At 43.3% G+C, this 5,606-nt stretch overlaps 1 long non-coding RNA gene across 1 annotated transcript in view; it reads left to right on the plus strand.

The window, feature by feature from the left end:
• Nucleotides 1-3,655, plus strand: part of LOC116391390 (uncharacterized) — a 102,022-nt gene extending 98,367 nt beyond the window's left edge. Inside the window, exon 3 of the long non-coding RNA XR_004213241.1 lies at nucleotides 1,057-3,655. This is a non-coding gene — a long non-coding RNA (uncharacterized LOC116391390). The remainder of the gene's footprint in view (nucleotides 1-1,056) is intronic.
• The last annotated feature ends 1,951 nt before the right edge of the window (nucleotides 3,656-5,606 follow it).

The following is a 5,606-nucleotide window of genomic DNA, read 5'->3' on the forward strand; positions in this document are numbered from 1 at the left end:
TGTGTGTGTGTGTGTGTGATCTGAGGTGCAGTTCAGACAAGGGCAGCAATGTTAATGGCGCTGCTCAGTAAAATGACCCTTACACTCGTTTCTTCATACATTTTAGAGCGCTTCAGAAGTCCTCATATTTTCCTCTTGTCAGCAGTGTGTGTGTGTGTGTGTGTGTGTGTGTGTGTGTGTGTGTGTGTGTGTGTGTGACCTCCACAACAAGCACCGCGCCCTCTCGGACCTCTGCTTGTCTCTTTGTATGTACCTGCTCGTGTTAAAGATTGTTAAATCGCACTCAGGATGCATCTTATTCAGCGGTGAAGCAGAATGTTCCGGTCGACCTCTGCGGATCACAGACGCCGTCCCCGGTGCCTCATTACTGACAATTTATATAATCTAATCTTACGTGAATCACTCGCCGTGCCGGCAAATGTGCTTATTTTTAAAAACAATGCTACAAATCCCTGTAAGAATAAAGCGGCAGGTGTGGAGCTCAGCAGCTGACCACGTGGTTGTTGTTTTTTTCCCCAGAAACAGCCTTCATGGCCGGACTGCAGATGAGTGGAAGCCTCACATTTTTTTGATTTGTTGGATCTTGTGCTCGTGCCAAAGCCCGTTACAATTTTCATAAGGATTGGATGCCAGCGTGGCCACGCTTAACTATCTGTTATGGATTATGAGCTCACCTTCCACCTCCACATCTTATTTCTTACAGCTTTGTTGGACAGGGAAGGGCTTTTTTTCACGCTTTTATGAATGTGAGCGCCGGCCCTGCTCTGAACTCGGATATTATATCCCATCATTACAAACCTCTCTACGGCTGCAAAGTCTGTCGTATATTGTCTTTTTTCTGATATGTTCTCTTCCTCTGTGCCATAGAGCTCCATTGTTGTCCTAAAACTATTAAAAAACACAATCAAAGAGCCCCATTAGCATGAACACACTGTAGTTTATTTTGACCCAATCCCACATGCACCATCCTGCTGCTATACATCCTCACATGTGTATTAATACGCCGCTGGAAATCTTTCCTGGGAAACTGAGTTATGAATCTCTGTCTTCTTACAGAAACTGATTGGCGTCGACATTGGACTTCACTCTCGGCATCGGCAACAAGTGATTCCTGCTCCTCCCACCACCTCCATCCTCTGACAGGTAGGATGACAAACCTTCATAACTGATGGATAACGATATATGTACATGTTCATGTTGGAGCAGTGAGCCTACGGGGAAAACAATACTTACTTAATATACAGTATCTTTCAGAGGGTTACTAAATTACATAACACAAAATATCCAACAGACCCCACTGTTGAGAAACAATAATAAGGGGACGAAAGAAATCAGCACAACTGCGTGAACTGTTAAAATGCAGGATTCAATGATGTAATCGTTTTCTACTCGGAGAACTAAGTATAAAAAGTGAAGCAGCTCATTTGCCAGGGCTGAGACCAGCTAAATGTTCAAAATGAATAGATATCTTGTGCAGTACGCTGCCTCTGTACCATCTCATTATTCAGCTCATCTTCTAATTAGAAGATGTCTCAGCAGATCTCTAAATGCCATATTGACTAAAGTTACAAACCACCGGACAACAAAGGAATCCCATTGTTCTTCTCTTTGCCATTTTGTGTAATGAGCCTCTGTTTTCCCTCTGCACCTCTGTGTGGAGAGACGCTTTCTTCTTGTCAGCTCGTTCCCCGTGCAGACGGTTAAAAGACATCCGAAAACACACTCGTTGGAATGATAATCTCGATGCGCGTCTGCACTTATGGAGAATATCTGGAAGCATGTCAGACGTGCATCAAAGCCGTTGTTGTAATTTTCTTTTCAAGGGCAACTTGAAAGAGGAGTCGGGGAAAAGGAGAGTGGCGTTGGTTTCTTGTTTTCTCCTACGAGGCAGCTCGTTCAAAAGTAAGCCGGGATGATTCAGCAGGAAGCCAACAGCCGTCTGACTGATTCACATTTAAACATAAACAGAAGTACGGACGCTCCAGGGAGCTCCGCGGAGGAATGGAGAGCTAGACCCAAATTTCACAGCAGCAAATCAAAACCCGCCTTTTTATTTGACTCTTCCTTTCTGTTTCCCCCTTTTTTCAATCCGTGGCTCCCCGTAGCACTGTGCACACATAACAGCGCCTACTGATTGGGCTTATTTGAAGCACGTACCCTGACCAGAAATAAAAAAGGAGAAGAGGAGATTTTCCCATGTCACAACGGGATTGAATGTGGTTCTCCAGAAGAGGAGGGCCTGAGAGGATTATATGGCTCAGTGGGTGCTGTATTGTGTGGGGAGTGGATACAGCAGGTACCCGCCGAATCCCAGCCAAGAGACAGACACAGTGTTGCTAGGGATAATGTTGCCTCCTAGCAATTAAACTCTGGAGGTTTTGGAGTGGTTTAGGAGGAAGCTTATTAAATGATCCTCTCTCTCTCTCTCTCTCTCTCTCTCTCTCTCTCTCTTCTCCCCCCCCCGTTTTCTTCCCCTTTCACTGGACGTACACCAACAAGGGAAGTCATTTGAATTGACTTGAATACTTAATTGAATCCTCCCCAGATTTTCCCATCACACATAGATTACACACACACACACACACACACACTGAGACATGAAGGCAAACTGCATCCACACACTCGCTCTGTTGAGGTGAGGTGAGAAATGCCAAAAGCTGCCAGTTGATGGCAGTTTTGAATTAGAAACATAGAAGCTTTTTAAAAAAAACTAAAAAAGGCAGTGAAACTCAAACAGTCATAATAATCTGAATTGAATGCTTTGTATTCAGAATCCAGTCGCTCTCTTTGTAGCATCACTTTTCACTAATAATTAGCAGCTTATTTGTGAGGTAGAACGTGTTTGAGGATAACAGTCGATGAGGATTCAAGGACTGCATTCATATTGTAATTCACAGCATAGACTTGTGTAGGACCCTCATTGCAGCGACATACATTATGTTGGCAGTACAATACGCCTCCTATGTGCTTCATTAAAGTGTTTCATATGCTGCTGCATTAGTCACTCGTTAAAATTAGCCTGAATTCAAAGGTTTGTGCTCGTTAGGTGTTTTTGTGTAATGTACATTTATTACTATAGAATTAAGGAGTTAGCTTCATTTTCCTTCTATCGTTTTCCATTTTTTCTCATGCTAAATTATTCATATATATCTGTAAATGTTACATTTTGCACATGCTGGTAGGTTTCTGTCGACTCAAACATCATAATCCATGTACAATAATCCTGTAATATACAGTAGCATTGAAAGAGTCCTCCGCCTCGCACAACTACTTATTTGTACTGTTCATATTACAGTATGAGCACATTCTGCTCATAATTATTCTGTACTTTTACGAAACTAAAATTTTAATAATGTTGAGTTTTCTGACTCCTGCTGCCTCTTACAGTTAAAGTTAAAATCTAGGACTTTCATTGAATCAAACCCAATTTTTGATATTATTTATTGGCGTTTTTTTCAGCAATAACTAGTAGTGGTGACCTAGAGGTTAGACAAGTGTGAGTATCACGCTGTTTATGCAAAAGAGAGGCTTCGTCTCAGTGAAGTTAGCAGAACAACATTCAATGCGGTCACATTCTGTAATCACTTTTTTATATATACGCAGGAGCGACTGTGGCTAAGTGGATAGCAGGCCGTCCTTCAATCAGAGGGTCGGCGGTTCGATCCCCGGCTCTGCTAGACGCATGTCGAGACAGAGACATGAGCAAGACACTTAACCCCAAAATTGCTCCTGTAGTTGTGCCTGCGGTGTAGAACTAATATAGAATCTGAATTGTAAGTCGCTTTGGATAAAAGCGTCTGCTAAATGACTGTAATGTAATATATAGTAGTTTTCATGATTAGTGGCAGAGTCCGCCTTTCACCGCCATGGATTCAATCTTCTTATGCAATATGAGTTTGTTGATTGCAGTTAAACATATCAACCAGCTGCCATGCTGTTTTATTTCTCTGGCAAAGTAGCTGCTCAAGAATTCTGGGAGGTGTAGTTTTAAACTGCACTGGCAGTCACCAATAGAAACCGAGGGTGCTGCTTCGTGAACCAGGGCTGAAATCTTCACGGTATTAACTAAGTGAAGGATCTGCATTAAAAGAGACCTCCACACGATGCATTCAAGTACCAGTTAACAAACAGAGAACTTGCACCGGTTCCCCGAAACTCACGCTGGACTCGCTTTGCCTTCATTTTGCCTTTGAGTTCAACCTCCATAAAACTCCTGTCTTGGTTTTTTGGTTTCATGAGGGAGGAGGTGCTCGCTAACTTTGACCACCGTCCTCGTCCTCGGGGCAAACAAACAGCCCGTTTCAAAGGTGAGTCCACGGCATTCTTCTGGAGAAAAAATATTCTCTCATTTATTTCCAAAAGTGACACAGTGCTTCCTAATACCCTTGGGACTTCTGTGTCCATAGTTCCAGGTCGGTTCCCGACAACACAGCAGTGCTGCGTTAACCTCTTTTCCATGCTCCTACACACAGGATCACACACACACACACACACACACCCCACGGTGACTGTGGGGTAGTAGAGCCCCAAAGCTTCGTCGTCCAGGACAAATTGGTAGCAAGCGGCTCATTTACTCGGAGCCGTCATGAATGGGCTGTGCCGTGACTGTGTAAACAAGTGCAAAGACTCCCAAGGGCATTCCTGCATAAATAATGACTCCGAGAGATGTTCGCCATTTGTACCACTCACTGGTTGCAGACATGGGTCAGCTAGTCTCCTCTGTGGGGAGTCTTCAGTAAACAACAGCCGCCGTGTCCATTAACGACTGTGTGGGAAGTTTACCTGGTCACAGGTGCGAGGGCTGCTCTCCCAGGCTGGGGGATGTTGGGAGTTTATTGTTCTTCTTGTTTGGAAGTTTACCTGAAGTTTACTTTATTGTATGTTTGCGTTTGGTTTGCGTTCACGCTACAGAGTTTAAAATCGAGGCAGGACTTCAAAAGCAAAAGAAGTTATTTCTGTGGAGAGGACATTTGAGGGAGTCGTGTTTTGTCATCCTGCCACAGTAGAGACTTTGGGCGGCAGGTGAGGAGTCAGAACGCATCACATCTCCTGTCATACGAGCCGAGCGTCGGCTACTCTCAAAACACAACCAACAGCAAAGAGCAATAGTTGAGGACAAGTTCCTTTTGATTCTTTTGGTTTTGCTGCATTTGCAAGTCGGAATGTCAACATACCAGAAATTTTATAGTCGATACAAAAAACAGTGACATTTCACGATTCTCGATATCCAATTTAACACCATGTAACTCAACGTACAGCCCTTTATTACCATTTAGAGACATTTGTATGATTGCATTTGAACACATCATGATAATTTGTCTTCACCCAGTACTCGGTTTTACTGAATAGAGCTTGAATGCATCATAATGTAACTCAATGTAACTTCTGTACATTAGCTGTTAGCCCAGTTATTATAGCCAAACAGGACTTTGCTGCCCACCGACCGCTAACTGCTAACGTTAGCTAGCTCTCTTCAGGCCGATTGTGAAACAGATTTGACCCCGTGACTCTTAAGCCCAGATCCCTGGTACTTGCAGTATACTTTAGAACAAATACAGAGAAAGTGTTTTTTTTCCATGAAGAAGAACTTTATAAGTCAGTGAGTC

The sequence above is a fragment of the Anarrhichthys ocellatus genome, unplaced genomic scaffold (assembly GCF_004355925.1).
Source record: "Anarrhichthys ocellatus isolate YVR2014 unplaced genomic scaffold, GSC_Weel_1.0 scaffold26, whole genome shotgun sequence".
Classification (NCBI taxonomy): Eukaryota; Metazoa; Chordata; class Actinopteri; order Perciformes; family Anarhichadidae; genus Anarrhichthys; species Anarrhichthys ocellatus.